This window comes from Mixophyes fleayi, chromosome 1 (genome assembly GCF_038048845.1).
Source record: "Mixophyes fleayi isolate aMixFle1 chromosome 1, aMixFle1.hap1, whole genome shotgun sequence".
In the NCBI taxonomy this organism is placed as follows: domain Eukaryota; kingdom Metazoa; phylum Chordata; class Amphibia; order Anura; family Limnodynastidae; genus Mixophyes; species Mixophyes fleayi.
Genome location: NC_134402.1, coordinates 315,059,331 through 315,078,484, shown reverse-complemented (window position 1 = coordinate 315,078,484; position 19,154 = coordinate 315,059,331). Strand labels below are relative to the sequence as shown.

The 19,154-nt window shown below is 42.6% G+C and overlaps 1 protein-coding gene across 1 annotated transcript in view; it reads left to right on the top strand.

The window, feature by feature from the left end:
• Positions 1-8,509: 8,509 nt before the first annotated feature.
• The window catches only part of SDR39U1 (short chain dehydrogenase/reductase family 39U member 1), a 61,187-nt gene continuing 50,542 nt past the window's right edge, over positions 8,510-19,154 (top strand). The window contains exon 1 of the mRNA XM_075212419.1: positions 8,510-8,603. The gene's annotated coding sequence lies outside the window, so the exon portion shown is untranslated. The remainder of the gene's footprint in view (positions 8,604-19,154) is intronic.

Sequence of the window (19,154 nt, the reverse complement as noted above, 5' to 3'; positions counted from 1 at the left end):
CGACAGCAGCAGGCACGCCAGTGGCACACTCACAACACATAAAAGGACTTCTGACAGCGATACAGTTACCCAGAACAGTAGCCGTCATAAAGTGCAAAGCCCATACCTTTGAAGAAGACCCAGTGTCATTGGGCCACAACAGGGCAGACGAAGCTGCTAAATGGGCAGCAGGGCAACCTATGACTGTATCGACCGAGACTATGATGGTTTTTCAGACATTAGACATGCAGAAATTAATTGAAATGCAAGATTTGTGTTCCCTGCAGGAAAAGGCAGTCTGGAAGGCGAAGGGATGTGGTCAAGAGTCCTCAGGACTCTGGAGGGATGGACTAGGTAAGCCTGTAGCTCCCCGAACATACTATCCAAGCCTGGCTGAAGCAGCACACGGCCTGACTCACCTGGGTAAAGAAGGTATGTGCAAACTGGTGAGAGCATACTGGTGTGCTCCCGGATTTTCCTCTCAGGCTGGTAAGAAAGCAATGTCACGTCTTACTTGTTTGAGGAAAAATGTTGGGAAAACTATTCCAACTGAGCCATCCCACATCCCTCCTACAGACGGACCTTTTCAGGTAATACAAATTGACTATATCCAATTACCACCGTGCAGGAATTTAAAGCATGTGTTAGTGTGTATTGATGTGTTTTCCGGTTGGGTAGAAGCATATCCAGTAGCCACTAATACTGCTGTCTTCACTGCAAAGAAAATTGTACAAGACTTTGTGTGTAGGTTCGGTATCCCTAGAAAGTAATAGGGGTACCCATTTTACTGGTGATATCTTCCAAAACATGTGTAAACTCATGGGAATCGGTAGCAGACTTCACACCCCTTACCGACCACAAGCCAGTGGTAAGGTGGAGAGAGTAAACGGTACTATAAAGAACAAGCTTGGTAAGATAATGGCTGAAACTGGGTTGGCATGGCCTGAGGCTTTGCCATTGGTCCTCCATAGCATTCGAACCACTCCTAGACCTCCTCTTAATCTGTCCCCCTTTGAGATACTGTTCGGACGACAGCCTCATTTGATCGTGAGTCCACAAGACGACTTGAAGTGTAATCATGAAGTGACTGTACAATCTCTTATAAGAATGAGTAGACAGCTAAAACAACAACAACAAAAACTAAAAATGCTGTCACCTGGTATGCCAGAAACAAACTGTCATGATGTTGAACCTGGAGACTATGTTATGATCCGCAATTTCTTACGTTCAGGTTGTTTAACAGACCGTTGGGAAGGCCCGTACCAAGTGCTGCTGACCAGTACTACATCACTGAAGGTTGCAGAGAGAGACACCTGGGTCCATTCCACCCACTGCAGGAGAGTCCATAATCCGGAGATAGTGCAAGAAAAAGCTAAGACCAACGACATAGATCTGTCACTCGTGAGTCTGTTCCGGGAGACCTAAAGCCTGCAGTCGAGACACCTGAATCAGAGACGTTGCCCCAGAACTATCTTTCCAGCGATGGAGTGGCGGTTTTTGTTTTTCTTTTGTTCCAGGATTTTCCTTGTTTTTACTCTTTCTAGGACATTCTATTTTTGTGAAGGAGGATGGAGGACGGAGGAAGGTTCTGGGAGTGATACGGATGAAATGGAGGCAGAAGAAAAGTTATTAGGATACTCAGAGCAGCCCATTATCAAACTTGGTCCAGGGGTTATGAAAAGGTCTGCTAGCTCAGGAACTCGGAGGCAGTGTGAGGGGCTATTGTCTGATGAGTATTGTATCTGCAAGTTCTGCGACTCCCTAGTTGAAGAGAGATGCATCCAACGATGCCAGTCCCCCAGTACTCTGAATATAGGTGGGCATCCTTTAGAGGATTATCACTCCCTGGTGGGTAAGGTGCTAAACCAGACCGAGTGTTGGGTGTGCTCTCACGTGCCGCAAGGGCAGCATAATATAGGACTAGTGCCATTCCCTCTAAACATATCCAAAGTACTTGAATTGAGGGGTGGGAGGCCCATAGACGGGAGGTACAATAACACTAGGTCCCCTAGTCTGACGCTTCGACAATACTCCATAGGCAGATCTTTGCTGTGCCTAAACATATCTCATGCAAAGCGCCTGGAGAATTGGGAGGCTGACCCATTAGATCAGACAATGGCTCGCCACACTCATTTTAGAGGGAGACTCACAAGGTCACTAATAGGCAGGAATTTTGATGGAAGTCACAAATTAGGGCGTATAACCAAACATAAGAAGGTATCCATTGGAAAAGTCTCTACAGATAAATGTAAAAATGTCATTAATGCCGACACGTGTCTAGAGCAAATGGAGACACTAGGCATGGGTAGTTTTATCAAAACTCTGTGTGATATAATTCATGGGCACACTGTTCCTTATGTTCTCCCTGATGATGTGTATTTTGTTTGTGGGAGGAAAGCTTATTCCTGGGTGACTCCGAGTTCCAAGGGCTTGTGTTTCTTAGCTAAACTGGTTCCTGAAATCATGACTATTACTCATGAAGAAATGGTTGGTATTCACAAGACTACATCACCACCATACATACACACACAGTATGAACACCGTGGCAAGAGAAATATGATTCCCATAGCTACAAAATTGATTAGTGAAACTGCTGATTTCCAAGTTATGGTTGCTCTAGACCTCACCAGGACCGCTCGGGGAACATTAAACTTTAAATATATCCAAGACCTAGCTAAATTAATAGATACTATCACAGAGATGTATGATGACACTTTCAGGTATACTGGAAGGGAGCTACAAGCGTACAAGAAGGAGTTGGTGCAACATAGACTGGTACTAAATTATCTCACCTCTATTACTTGTGGGTACGGTGTGACACTGGCCACCCAGTTCGGTGTCAAATGTTGCACGTACATTACTAATAATACGGATGACCCTGAAGAGGTTATAGACCGGAAGATGGATGAAATTTTGCAGCTGAAATGGGAATTTCGAAAGAGCCATAATTCTTCGTTATATGAGGTCGGGGAAAAGGTGGCGGGTTGGTTCTCGTGGTTGAACCCTGTGGAATGGTTTTCCGGTCTGGGGGAGTGGGTACAGGAAATGGTTGCTAGTGTAGGTAAGCTCCTTCTCCTTATACTGGGTGTCATCTTAGCAATTGGTTTAGTTGTCAAATGTGTTCCTACTGTGTTGAAGTGTGGAAAGCGGTCTCATAGGAGTAACACTGAGAAAGAGACTGAAAGGGTGGTACCAGATACTGAGATCATGGTCTGTGAAGAAGTATTGTATAATCCTGAACTTGAAACGGTGATTGGGTGATAGTTTATTACACTATCAAAGGGTGGAGCTGTCGAAGTAAGCAAATTGGATAAAGTCATTTCAATTAAAGTCGAGCAAACTTGGTTGTCTTTGTCTGAAAAGATGCGCACGGTATGCATCGACGTACAAGGGCACGCTACGGCGTGAAAGGGCGTACGCATCCACTACACGTGGCAGCAACAGTAATAGGTCTTTTACCATACATTCGCAGAAACACGCATACTTATAAAATAGTACACATTAATGGTAGTTGCAACACATAGTCAGTTATGACGAAATATAGTAGTATTTATATGTTATTATTAGAGTTACATGCATATTAGTGAAATACACGGAACAGGTTGAAGGAATCATATCATGAGTGGTATCATAATAAACCTTTTTACATATCCTACTGTTTGGTTCACCCTGCGAGGGAATTGCAGGGTGCATACACAAGTTATGAATGATAGGGAATTACGAACTACTTAAGACTAAGGAATCTTGGCGGGAAGAGCCGAGCATACCCCCTGGAGAGGTGACCCCCTCCTTTGGATTCCTTAGGATGAACTAGCCAATGATTGACAACCCATTGGACCTTCCTGAGACCTGGACCAATAGATGCAAGCTATACCATCTTCTTTGTGTTACTGTATTTTTGTGTGTATATAAGCAGCAGCTTCACATCTAGTGTTCAGACATCTTGTCCCCAGACTTCAGGATTGAATGCTGCACACTGGATCCAGAGCGCCTGCGATAAGTAACGGCTGTATTTATTATCACTTCGCTTGAGCATATTATTCTACTATTTGCGAATAAATCTTTGTGCGTTGGAAACACAAATCGAGGTTCGACAATCGTTATTGGTTAGCTACAATACGCACATAACACCATGTATTCTTACTGTTCTTATGTTTGTTTATTTTTGCATGATTTGTCATGTAATCTGTTAAATCGTAGCTGTATGTTCAGCTGTACGTGTGTACAAAGATGGCGTTCAAATCTTTGGCCAATAATAAAAACACATCTGCCATTGTAAATGGCAGATGTTTTTAAGGTAAGGTCATCAATTTGCCTTAGTGGGGAGCACTTCTGCACAAACTGAATATACCAAAAATTAAAAACACGTGCATGTTGGTTTCAGATCATTGGTTAGAAGTGTTGCAAGCCAGGTCATGCAGGAACCCATAATGCCTGTCTTCTTTCTGTTTAAAATATGAGAAAAAGCAATCAACCTTGGGCCATTTTAAGTTTAGAAATAAGTTGCCTGTGTTCTTTGTACTTGCATGTACTTTCAAGCATTAAAATCTACAATATGTGGTCTGAACTGTAACACAAGTCTACAAATGACATAAAAGGAATAACATAACTAGATACTTACAGGCTGAAAAAGTCAAAACCCTCCATGTGTTGATCTTTCTGCATGAAATGAACATTGCCAATCCTCCTTGATTATTTTTATTATTATTTTTTTTTTATAGGGCGCCACTAGGTGTCCGTAACGCCGTAAAGGGACAAACGAAATTACAATACGAGGTGAGACAACACAGTACAGTAAACAATAAGCACAGTAACTCAGTGAGCTCAAAGCACAGCTAGAGGGGCGGGGGATGGGAGAGGCGAAGGTCCGCCAACGACGGAAGGCACGGATGACAGGGAGACCCCCAAGGGGAGAGGAGGGAGCGAGAGGGGACGGGGGGAAGAGGGTCCTCAAGGAGGAGAGCTAAGTAGCTGGAGAGCAGAGTTAACAGTGGTGAAGACAGGAGGAGAGAAGACCCTGCTCAAAGGAGCGTACAATCCAAGGGGTGGGGTAGACAGACAGAGAGACATGGGGGAGAGATGGAGGAACGGAGGATAAGGATAAGGGAAGGGGGAAGAGGCAGAAGAAAAGGTAGGAAGTTAAGTGGGAGACTGGAAGGCTGGTGAATATTTTCAGGTGAGCCAGACATGTTCCAGCTAAGGCCTGGGAATACAAAAAAGGAAAGCCTTTAGTTTGGCCTATTTAAAACCAAACTCTACCAATCAATCCTCATCATTATTGTTCAAACTGCTATGGCTATAAAAGGCACATCTGATAATCTCAGTTGGCCCAGAGGCAGCATTTCAATTTAGCAGAATTCAAAGGTACACTTTACTTTAAGTCCAAACTATCTGGTGGCTACATTTGTATGTTTCTAAAAATGAAACAGGCCGTTACTTTCATCACAATATAATAGTTTGTTGAAAATTACAGATATTTCAAAAAGTGTGATATAAAGCATATTTGAATCTGAGGTGTTCTGGCTCCACCAGGGGCACACGCAGGATTGAGCTGCGCATGCGCGGGCCAAAGAAGCGTCCGCGGTGGTGCTGTATACAATACAGCACCGCCGCGGACGCTTCTTTGACAGCGCCGATATGGTGGGCACTGAGTTAGCGCGCGGGGGGGGGGTTCTGGAGACTCAGAAACCCCCCTGCATGCGCCACTGCTCCATAGTATTAGGAGGGCTGGGGATCTGTTGGAGAAACATGCACCAGGGAAGTTTTACAAAACCACTTAAGATTTCAATTAATAGGTACAAGATTGAAAAGCTTCACAACACCACACCCCAAGAAAACAAACATAAAAAAGTCTTACAATTGACAATAACAATAGACAAATAACACAGCAATCAACCTTGGGCCATTTTAAATTTAATAATTAGTTGCCTGTGTTCTTTGTACCCACATGTACTTTCAAGCATTAAATCATATTTTAAACAGAAAGACAAGCTGTATGGCTTCCTGCATGACCTGGTTTGCAACACTTCTAACCATTGATCTGAAACCAACATGCATGTGTTTTTAATTTTTAAATTAGAAGAGTTGATATTTTCAGTTTGTTTTTACATTTAATTTGCTTACTGTAATTGTGTCTATAAATACAATTTTTAGAATGTTTTTTTTTTGACGATACTCATTCAGCTGTAACTCTCTGCTGCTTTGGACACTGATTCTCCTACACATCCTTCACTTCATTGTCCATCTAGACACAGGTCTTTTCTGGGGCACTCACTACCTCTACCAGCTCCTGTACTATACCCACCTCTGGCACAATCTTCCTTCCAATATCACTCTCTATTGAGGTCTCACAAGGCTTTTTTTGTTTACAAATGTTATACATTAATATTGAACACCAGATGTAACAACGTTAGCTCAAGCAAATCAAGTTCTATACAGAGTTCATTCTTGTCCCTCATGCCATTCAGTGAATTTCTATATTTTTCTGGTAGTTTTCTCAAAATGTCACTTTATTTCTACATTTACAGATCCACTTTTTGATAAAGTAAAAGACACTTATAAAACTAGTGCATGTTATTTGAATGCCCTGGAGGTATCCTATTAAGTGTACAAATTAGCGGAGTACACTTCAAATTGCTCGGCCCCTCTGCTCTCATGTACTACATGACAGGCAGACATTTTGCATGCAGGTGTAGAAAAGTTCCATGAGTGACATGATCATACCATTCACGTGCTCGGAGAACCAATCAGAGTGTAGAATACTGCAAAGTTAGCTACCAGGAAGAAAATGAGGTCTGCAGTGCTTGCCCGACGTGAGCTGAGGGTTCTGACTGAGGGCATGGACAGCATGCCCTCGGGCAGATTCATCAGCAACGAAATGAAGCTGCAGGCCTATTGTAGGGTCCGCAGATAACTCAGGCTGCGGTTCAATATGCGCAGGTCCAGAATACAGTTCCAGAGGCGCTGGAGCGACCTCCGCTGGTGTCAACCCCAGCTGATGCGGGAGCTACGGGAAGAGGTAGTAAGAAGTGAGTTCTCTATTAATCGCCGAAAACGTGTGTAAACATATATTTTGGGTATATGCTTCAAAATATGTTCACCCAAATCACCTGACATGGCCTAACATGTCCTACCACTACATATCAATCTTCCGTCACACTAGAAAAGTCATTCCCCTTCCAATGCAACCAACCTGCTTTGGCTCCTGTCTCCTTATGTTTGTTGCTCCACATTTACTTTCATAAATGATTGAGGGACAAACTCCAGAACATTAAAGAGGGTTTGGGATTCAAACTCTTGACCCCAGTGCTGTGATGCGGAGGTGCTACCCACTAAGGCAACTTGATGACCTTACCTTAAACTTTTTGAAGATTACTATGGCAGATTTTTTAGTATTGGCCAAATATTTGAAAACCATGTCCACACGTACAGTTGTCCTTAGTGGAGTTTCACATATTAGCAGGTCAAACAAAAATAATTACTTTATTATTTAACCCTAATCAGTGATTCATTATCTGACTGTTTGAATTATGATGTGCCCCCCAAAAATGACTATTTGACAATTACTGAGAAACTGAGACAGTCCACATCTCCTAATCCTAAAGAAAACATTGTTACAGGCCATGTGAAAGTGCTGTGTGTCTGAAATGTTTCTCTCCTTTTGGTAAAGAACCCTAACCCAGCGGTTCTCAAAGTGTGCGCAGCGGCTCCCAGGGGTGCCGCGGTGCTGTCTCAGGGGTGCCGTGCGCCAGCCATAACAAAACCAAACAGAAACACTTACCAATCAGCGCGGCGCCGGGACCCAGCATCCTCCTCTCTCACGCAGCCTGTCATCAGTGAGGGGGACAGCGTGACAGAGGGCAGAGGAGGGGGACAGTGGGCAGAGGAGCTGGGACAGCGTGACAAAGGGCAGAGGAGGGGGACAGAGGGCAGAGGAGCTGGGACAGCGTGACAGAGGGCAGAGAAGGGGGACAGAGGGCAGAGGAGCTGGAACAGCTTGACAGAGGGCAGAGGAGGGGGACAGTGGGCAGAGGAGGAGGACAGCATGAGAGGGGCAGTGGAGGGGGACAGCGTGACAGGAGGAGGACAGCGTGAGAGGGGCAGTGGAGGGGGACATTGTGACAGGAGGGAGACAGCGTGACAGAGGGCAGAGGAGGGAGGACAGCGTGACAGAGGGCAGAGGAGGGGGGACAGCATGAGAGAGGGTAGAGGGGGCAGCGTGAGAGAGGGCAGAGTGTCTGGATGCAGAGAGGGCATTTTTGCATACAACTAAATAAGCATTTCTGTCCTGACCTAAATACTTATTACAGTTTTTTGACCTAAAACAGGACTGCTCGGTAATTATTTTGGAGGGATGCCTTAAAAAAATTATGGAGACTCTCAGGGTGCCGTGAACTTCAAAAGTTTGGGAACCACTGCCCTAACCCAATCTTATCTGACTACATCTGCATAATTGTTCACCAGGTTGCAATGTCAAGAATACAGTAGTGTTATATTTTTTCAAACAGAGCGTGTAAGGCGTGTGACTGAGGAAGAGGAGGAGGTGCCTGAAGTCAGGGAGGAGGAGGAGGAGAGGCCAGAGGAGGTTGCGTCGGCCAGCCAAAAGGCAGAGGCCTTAGGAGATAGTAAGTATTTACATGAAAGCCTTTACATAATTTGATAACATTGAGATGTACATTATACTGGAAAAAAATCCCTACTGGCACACATGTTCAATTAAAATTAGAGATGGGCGGGCTCGGTTCCACGAGAACCGAACCCACCCAAACTTTGGCTATCCGAGTACCGAGCCGAGCAGGCTCGGTACTCTCCCGCCCACTCGGAATCCAAATCGAGGCCGAACATCATCGTGACGTCTTCGGATCTCGGGGCTCGGTTCTCGCGATACTTGAAGATCATAAATACCTGCCTCCACAGCAATCCATCGCCATTTGACAGAGGAAGACAGCATGGGTGTCCCCCATAATTGTGCATAAATATTTCTGGCTGTCAAAAGTCATATTTGTCAGCAGTATCTAAAACAATTTGTAGCACTACAAGTGCGTTGGGCTCATAATGGATTCTAAGCAGTCCACATATGAGCAAAATCAGCAACCAGGTTCTGTCACCAGTCCTGATGATAGTGTTCCCAGTGCGTCATCTGGGAAAGGCGATGTCAAACTACACAGTCTTTTGAAATCGGTCAAAAAAACACACACCCCAAAAATTTTTACCGTGTTGAAGCGAAAAAGAAGTGTAACTGAGGAAAAGTTAAGTGCCGATAAAAATTTTTTGGCCAACATGCCATTCTACACACGCAGTGGCAAAGAGAGAATGAGGCCTTCACCTTTGTCTATTAATGGCAGATTAAAAACTGCTACCGAGCCTACAAGTGGTGCACAAGTACTGTTACGGTGAAAACCGAGCTGCAAGAAAGCAGTAAGGCATTAGAGGATAATGTATGCTCTGAATCATAAATGACACCAATCCCTGCGGAGAGTCCAACAGTGGTATGTCTAATCGTGAGCATTCTGTTAGTGACAGTGTACCCGTAAAGAAGGTTCCTTTCAGCAGTTCTGCTGATGTGTGCCTTAACAGACCGAGTGTAGTCGGTGATACACCAATTGAGGATGCCACTTTTGAATTAGAAGATGATGAGGGGGAGATTTGTCTAGGCGACGAGGGCACTAATGATGATGTTGATGATTATGATGTAGACAGATACCAAATTGCCTTTCTCAATTTCTATTTATATTCTAGGCTCCATAACGGCTGAATAGTTTTCTATTTTACTCCTAGTGGAGAGGGGGTCTGATACAGACAGATACCAAACTACCGTGGTCCATTTATTTTTACTTTCTAATTCCACAGTCTATGCAGGCTGCTTTTTTTCTATTCAACTACAAGTGGAGGGTGGGGAGGCATAGATAACCACCAAACTCCCATGGTCCATTTATTTTTACTTTCTAATTCCACAGTCTATGCAGGCTGCTTTTTTTCTATTCAAATACAAGTGGAGGGTGTAATATACACCCAAAGACCATGCAGGCTCGGTACTCTCCCGCCCGCTCGGAATCCAAATCGAGGCCGAACGTCATCGTGACGTCGTCGGATCTCGGGGCTCGGTTCTCGCGATACTTGAAGATCATAAATACCTACCTCCACAGCAATCCATCGCCATTTGACAGAGGAAGAGAGCAGGGTGTAGTCACAGGCTGATTAGAGCAGGGACAGAGAATACAATATTCTTATTCCAATTGTGCTAACAAAAATCGCTAGAGAAAAAAGCTGCTTTTTTTCTATTCAACTACAAGTGGAGGACGGGGGGGGCATAGATAGCCACCAAACTACCGTGGTCCATTTATTTTTACTTTCTAATTCCACAGTCTATGCAGGCTGCTTTTTTTCTATTCAAATACAAGTGGAGGGTGTAATATACACCCAAAGACGATGGCTGCATTGCCAATAGGCAAAGATGAAGAGGAAGACAACCAGGTTTGTGTGGAGAATTAAGGACACCCTACCAGGGATTAAACTGTTTTCTTCCTAATTTATTAGCTTTAGAATTACCTTACTTATCCAAGAAACAGGTGGAGCACTAAATTAGGTTATTTTATGCACAAAAACATTGATTTTTAAACAAAATTGCAAAACCAAACAAAACCAAAACCAAAATACGCAAGGGCGGTTTTGCAAAACCAAAACCAAAACCAAAACACGAAGGTAATCCAGATCCAAAACCAAAAACAAAACCAAAATACGGGGGTCAGTGACCATCTCTAATTAAAATGGACATAAATGTCCGGGGGCCCAGGCCCGGCACTCCCATTAGGCAACCTTAGGCAGTTGCCTAGGGCGCCGGGACCTGCAGGGCGCCGCTGACTAGATTTTGTAATCTAGTCAGCGGGGTTTGGGACATAGTACAGCGGCGGAATGGCGCCTGCTGTTTCTGGGGGTTTTTTTTATGGATGCCCCCGTCCGGGCAGCACTCACACATGACCACTGACATCAGTCAGTGATCATGTGATATCAGTCTTCGGCGGCGTCTTACAGGTCCAGAGAAGTGCTGTCCCCACCCCCCGTGTTCTCACACTGTCTGTCACTGACAATAAAGTTATTTCCCAGAGCCCCCTCCCCTCCCAGCATGCACCGCTCCGCTCCACCCCCCTCCTCTGTGTTTTTGGAAGCCGAGGAGCGTTTTGGCAGCCAGTGGAGAGAACCATCCGTAGTAATAGCATACCCATAATGTGCCCTGGAGTCGAGCTTCATTAAAGAAGGTATATGGCAAATGGCATACCTAATTAACTACTTCCCCAAATCATGTGCCCTTGTAGTGGTAGTGCAAGGTTAACTTAAAGCAGGGGTGTCCAACCTTTTAGCTTCCCTGGGCCACATTGGCAGACGACGAGTTGGTTTGGGCCGCACATAAGATACACTAACAATAACGATAGCTGATCATCCAAAAAACCATAGAAAACATTGTTAACATGTATATATATGAGAAAAAAGTGATATCTATCTATATATATATATATATATATATATATATATATATATATATAGATAGATATCACTTTTTTTTCAAATCCCCTATACTTACCTTTCAATCGCCCTGTTCAAAAATCCTCTCTAGTTATTATACTATAATCACTTTTTGTATTGTTTCGATGCAATATCATTTAAGCCAGGCATTTTATATCAGGGTGCAATGACCAGGCCTGCGGTACCTGACATATTCACCACTGTGACCCCAAATTGTGACCTGTTTTGATAATTACACCACTATGTTAGTTAAGGGATAACAACTTATAATGGGCCAAAGAGAATAATATATAATGCCCCATTAGTATTACAAGAAGAAGTATGTAGCAGGGAGATAAGGTCCAGGATGCTCCAGGACCAGGTGCCTTTTATTCACTTGTCAGCGTCCCTTGAAATAATCAAAAAAATCCCCCTTAACTTACCTTTGAATCGGCTTGTTCTCCTGTCCTCTTCTCTTCTTTTCTCCAATTCTGTGCTGCTGATTGTTCTTCTCGCGCAGGTGTCTCCTCTGTGCTGCGCTCCGCAATGGATGCTGGGCGTGATGACATCATGCCCAACATTCACTGTGAGCACCGCACGGAGGAGGAGACAAGGGAGGGATCCGGAGTACCAGCTGATGTGACCACGTGACCGCAAGGTAAGTAGTTTCTTTTCTTTTTTATTTTATTTTGCAGGATTTTTTTTTCCCATTAAGAGGGCTGCCCCCTTGCCACAACCAAACTCCTTCTGGGCCACATTTACAGGCGTGCTGGGCCGCATGCAGCCCGCGGCCCGCGGGTTGGACAACCCTGACTTAAAGCATCAGAGTAAAGCCAGTCACACATTGAAGAGAACATCCAAACTCCACACAGATCAGTCTATGGTTGGGAATTGAACTCATGACCTCAGTGCTATAAGGCAGAAGCACAACTGATGCAAACCACCATGCTACTCAACTGTGGTCAGCGTTCTGTTTGGGTAAAGCTGAGTACATCACATACCCTGTAAGCCGTAGGTACAGATTAAACCAGGTTTCCTTGCAATGTTGCATTTAACTTCAAGCCTGTCCCCTCCAAATCCACAGAAAGCATCTCTTGAAACATCTAAGGTATGCAGGAATATCCTGATTTGCTTTTAGACCTTGGCTCATGAGTCAAGTTTGATGATTCTAATGTGTCTGACAGGCATAAATTGTATGTGCAGTATTAGTAATGTGGCTTCATACTGGGGGATCAGGGTGTTATTCTTGGTTCTATTACATACTATATTGTTAATTTTAGGAATCAAGCCATCTATTGCGTGGACATATGGGTATTCATATCAGCATTGGGCTGGGAAGAGAGCAGCAGGTCAGCTACTTGGACAGAACCTTGGTATTCAGCCTATACAAAAAAACGAATAAAAGCAAGATTGCTGCTCAGGAAAAATATACCAGCAGATTACAGTGGACATTGCAGCAGTTCCAGAAAAAAGCAACATATGTGAGCCAAGCTTCCAACTTCATGAAGTCCAGAGGTCATTAATGTTCCTGACACAGTGGGGCCCCAAAAGAAAACAAAGAAGAAGAAGAAGACAAAGGAGAAGCACGGTGGCTTAGTGGTTAGCACTTCTGCCTCACAGCGCTGGGGTCATGAGTTCAATTCCCGACCATGGCCTTATCAGTGTGGAGTTTGTATGTTCTTCCCGTGTTTGCCTGGGTTTCCTCCGGGTGCTCCGGTTTCCTCCCACACTCCAAAAACATACTAGTAGGTTGATTGGCTGCTATCAAAATTGACCCTAGTCTCTCTCTCCCTCTCTCTCTGTCTATGTTAGGGAATTTAGACTGTAAGCTCCAATGGGGCAGGGACTGATGTGAATAAGTTCTTTGTACAGCGCTGCGGAATCAGTGGCGCTATATAAATAAATGGTGATGATGATAAGGGATTGAAAGTGCCAAGAAAATGCTGAAAGGCTTATATAGAGAGGGCTTTCAGTTTTTCTTTTTTTAACACACATTTTGTGGTCTTTGTGGAAAAGGATGCTGTTCCTGTTTCAGTGCATGAGAGGAGTCAATTATCCTGAGTATGACAGAATGCATCAGTGGCTAGAGGCATGTGGTTTCCGGTCTTTTCAGCATTGGCAGATCATGGTGCAGATGAGATGCTGCAGTTCCTCTTGGTCGGTTACTACTACAGGCATCAAAACCATTACTAGCTTTTCCAGCTTGTTTGAGGTTCACCTGTAATGTGTCTAGTGCTCCACATTCTGAGAAGTTTGCCCAATATTTCTGCTGAAGGCCATATTCTATTAGGTAAGCCACAGCAGCTCATGTCATTGTTGGGTTCACAGTTTGTGGGTTAAGCTGGGATCAAGGCGTGGAACCATCACTGTTATCCAAGTTTATCCTTTGGTATCAGGCAGGAAGATAACAATGTCCACATATTTCCCTTTTCAGATTTTTAACTGCTAAGATTGGCGTATGTTGAGTCAGATATTTTATTGCTTTCCATACATCCCTCCTGCTTTTGGCTGCTGACCTGTAGGGCCCCAAGGGCTGTGGTGTCCTGTCAAATATCCCTGCACACCAGAAGCATCTCCGGCGTGCAAAGATAACCTGATTTGCAATAGGATATAATATGTAACTTCACACTGGAAAGGGAGGGTGTACATTTTGGTTCATTCACATATTATATTATTAATTTAAGGAAGCAGCTGCTTGGACAGAATTTGGTATTCTTGCAGATCAGGCCATGCTGAAATGGTTTAGAAAGAGAGGCTTGTGTTGGGCTCAAGCTGTCACCATGATCACTAACTTCTGCAGATGTGCCCAGTAGCTGGAAGTTCTGCTGCTTCATGTTAGGGCAAATGATGGCCACAAATTTTGGCACCCTTACTGTTTTTTCCAGAAAATCCTTAAAATTAAAAATTATTCTGGTGTCCACATGTGTATTTCTTCAGCATGCAGTGGCATAAAATACAAAAAGCAGAAAACATTACCAAGAATAGCTTATTTCACACAGAAGTTATTAAATATACAGTATATTTTTGAAGCAACGCAAAATAACATTCTTTCCAGCGCAAATACTTTTAATGGCAGTTAGAGTATATTCCATGGGTGAACAGGAGCCCATAGCCCTGAATTCCATAGAATGTATTTACCAAAAATAGCTTATTTGTAGGTTATCTTGATAGACAGGCAGAGTGGTAGTCTCATGATACAACCAGGTGGTTTCATGTAACATGTACTTCACTTGAAGCTTGTTTTAATTAGCAACAGAATTTACGATGTCATTAAAGTCTCTGTTTAGACCCATGCAGCTATTTTGGCTGAACTGTCCATGAATGTAACATACCAGTCTAAAGCAGTAACAAATATTTTTCTGAGAGGTAGTTTGGGCCCTGGTGCAGTAGCTGCTGCATCTCTAAAAGCAGATGTATTAAATAGAGAAGAATATATGTTCAATAAATGTCTGTGATTTTGTGCTATATTACCTTGTTAATGAATTGTTTTGCTTAACCATGTTTTCAGAAACGTGCTTTTTAATATTAAAATGTTTTCATCTAGAATTTAGCTGAATGAAGAATACCTATGACTGTAGAGCCTACATTTCTGTACTGTGGCTGTACAGACTCAACTGCTGATAATCCTAGATGCCCATCAGTATGTTATCCACCATTGTGCATATTTCCACAATTCTTCAATTTATCTCCATGTCATTTAGTGATTTTCTCCAAAATATGGTGATATGCATATGAACCTTTCTATTCATCACCCTCCAACCAAACTATAGGCAAAGGAACAGACTACATAATGGAGGTGTGTCTATGGTAATATGGGGCGATAAACTATCCTTCCAACAGTGCTGCAATTAACTATATGCACCCATATACAACCAAAGAGGGGCTGTTCCTCACAATGTTAATTTAAATACGAATTGTTTGTGTTGCATAAAAATGTCTTTGCATTGTATATTGTAAATATTAAGGGACATATTTAACAAATAATGATAGTGCACTATCGTGCACTTACCGTTAAAAACTCGTCCCTCTGTGTGTCTCGCATATTTAAGAAGGGTGCAGATATCGTGGATATCTGCTGTTTTCGTTTTTGGGAGCAGTCACCATTCTACAGTTTGGTGACTGCTCCCGGCCGCAATCTAACAAGTTCCGGAAAAAAAATAATTCCGGAATCTTGTCATGTTAATCATGTTAAGCTGGCGTACATTACCATAAATGAAAAATTTCAGTGCTGTCAGCTCTGCTCCGAAGAGCAGAGCTGGACAGCGCATGTGTGGAGGGATCATATGATCCCTCCCTGTCACTCACTGCTCTCTCTCTGCAACTAGATCCAGAGACAGAGCGGAGATGTTTGTGCGCATGTGCAGTTCTTTGAACTGCACATGCGCAATTGATGTATGAAGAGGAGCAAAGAAGACCTGGAGGAGATCCGGAGACAGCGCATTACGAAGAGGACGTGGTAAGTATGTTGTTTTTATCACAGAAACAGCAGTTTATCGGAACTGCTGTTTCTGTGTTCCATTTTTCATAAATTTGAGAAATAGTTCAATTCTTATCAATGCGACTTAATTTTTCACTTTATGAGAATATTGATAAATGTGCCCCTAAGTGTTACAAAAGGAATTGCTCCTAAAAGATTTCCTATTGACAAATCTGACCCTGCTGCATGAAGTTTTAACTCCTCTAAACTGCTCACATTGTATGCATAATTCTAGGCATGTTGTTTGAACTTTAATGCTACTTATAGTATGAACAGGACTGGTCCTGGATAGTGATCAATAACGGCAAAGGTTGTCTCAGTGCTAGCTCACTGTACATCACATGAAGAGAACACTTTGCAAAATGTGATAATGAGCCCCTAGCCTTCCACGCTTTTCAAAATTTCTGGGAAATCAGCTTTGCCTGGAATTCAGTAGCTGAGTATCATTTTTGGGGGGTTATTTTATAACATTTTCGAATAAGAATTATACAATAATCTGTTAATGCACAAGGGTGTAACTCCCATAGGTGCAGGGAGGGCAGCTTCTATGAAGCCTACAGCTGAGGGGGGCCGACTACCCTGTCCATATTTTCACCATTGGGCAGACAGTGCATGCAGGCCCTTACATAATGTTGCTATGTGGCCCACAAATGTCTAGTTACACCGCTGCTAAAACATTCATATTAAGATGGCTTACATACAAAAACATCTTTCAGCATCAATTTAATTGTGAAAACATCTTTTGTCAAAAAATTTTATTATTTATTTATTACTTTTGCTGTATACTAATTATTGTCTATAAATTGCTTAAAGTGCTCGTTTACCTTCATATATATTTAAACTTTTAAACTTTTTTATTTACTTTAAAAGAAAGTAATAACTTTAAGCCAGACTATTTTTCTTTTTAGTCATTTTAAAGGTACTTGATAGACCCACCTTGGAAAATGACTAAAGTTGTAGATCATTTAAACAATGTGCTTGACCTGTTGATCTGATACATTGTACATTGTGTATATATATTTTTTCTCTTCATTGTACAACACTATGGAATACATTCTTGATCTAGTTGTTACATGTGCTATACAAGTGGTGTTAATGGATGTGTCTGATGTGCTATAACCTTTAACCAATGTCTATTAAATGCCTCTAGTCTTCGCACCTTAATAATTATGTCCTTGTCAGCAAATTCCTGTTGTCACATTAGTCAAACATCTACCTTGCCTTTAAACATTAATTTAAAGTTTGTACTCATATTGTGCACGTCATCACCAATTATACATAGCACTGTGAATGTTCTTTCATTATTTAAACTGCACTATAAAACAGGTAGAATTTTATTTGTATAGGTTGTAGAAAAACTAGAGATTTGAATAAAAAGCCTCATTATCGTAATATCTTCTCCAAGCAAAATAATGAAACTTGCTGATGAGAAAGCAAAATCTTCTTAATGATTATTATTTTGACAACCAACATTGTTTGGATCATATTGTAAAAAATATTTTGTATTGTATTAACGTATTTTTTGTCTTTGCCAATTAGCTAGTAAAAATGAACATATCTTACTTAACAGCTGTTTCCCTACCTAAACTAAGTTTGACTAGCAAGGAATATTTAGAGGTTGCTGCTGCGATTTCGTCCTTTCCTAATGGAAGGACTCCAGGGGTGGACGGGGTTCCCATTTAATTATATAAGCAATATATGGAGTTCTTTATTCCCCCGCCTGATAGACACATTTATGAAACTAAGGGAATTGGGTTTGATGTCCACGTTCATTTTTGAAGCTCTAATAGTCCTGATCCCTAAAGTAGAGAAGGACCCTTTGTTCGCTGACTCTTACAGACCCATATCTCTATTAACAACAAATGTAAAGATCTTGGCAAAAATATTGGCGATACGTCTTAACCAAGTAATAGATGAGTTTGTACAGGCTGATCAGACTGGTTTTATGTCGGGTAAATCAACGGCCATCAATCTAAATAGACTCTTTTGTCACCTGCAACTGTCCCATCCGATGGATAAAGAGGCAGTGCTGGTGTCATTAGATGCTGCCAAAGCCTTTGATTCTGTGGAGTGGAGATACTTATGGGCTGCATTATTTAAATTTGGCTTTGGGCCAGTCTTTAGTCAATGGGTGAAACTGCTCTATTCCTGTCCCAGAACCAGAGTATGTCATAATGGGCAGAGACACAAGACAGGGCTGTCCCTTATCTCCTACTCCTTTTGCTCTGGCCATTGAACCATTGGCGTGTGTCATTAGAGCACATCGAAATATCTGTGGGCTGACGGTAGGTGCTAAGGCAGACAAAGTCGTCCTATAGGCTGATGATTTGCTGCTTTTCTTGCCTCATCCTCGTAGCTCCCTCCCCGTGCTTTTGCAAGTGGTTAGAGCTTTGGCATATATTCAAGACTCCTGATTAATAGGGATAAGTCTTATGTGTCTCCCATCAAAGGACCCCGCCCATCAGGCCTAGTTATACAGACCCCTTTAAAGTGGACCCCCACATTTAAATACCTAGGTATATTCGTCTCCAATGATATGAGTCATTATATTCAATATAATCTTCAACCTCAAATTGATTATCTCAAAAGCCGAATTCATGCTTGAAGACAGTTGCCACTTACAGTTACAGGGCTGGATTAATGTAGTAAAAATGATCCTTCAGCCGAAGTTTCTATATCGCCAATCGCCAATTTATATAGATCAATCAATTTTTTGTTCCATTGACAGTTTTATTTCCTCATTAGTGTGTGCGAATAAACGAGCTTGTATCAAGTTCACTACCTTATGTAGATCCTGGAGGTCGGGGGGTCTAGCCCTACCAAATCTGTGAGCATATTATATTTTAGCATATTATATTTTGCCTCTCAGTTAGTACATAGTAACATGTGGCTGCAGTCTTGTGGAGTCTCTGGAGACCTTTAATCTCTGCAACAGGCTCTAAGCACTCCGAGCCGAGCTGGTAGACGATCTATAGGTGATCCTCCCCTGGTAAGAAAGGCTCTAAGGATTTGGCGGGCTTCGCTTAAAATTACAAATAAAACTGGTTATGATCCTAACACCCCATTGTGGCATTAATCAGATTTTGGTGAACTTGTAAAACTGGTGGGAGATGAGGCCTGGCACTCATATGATATCCTCCACCTTGTAGACGGAGTATTACACTCCTTTGAACAACTTCAGAGATTGTACAGATTACCT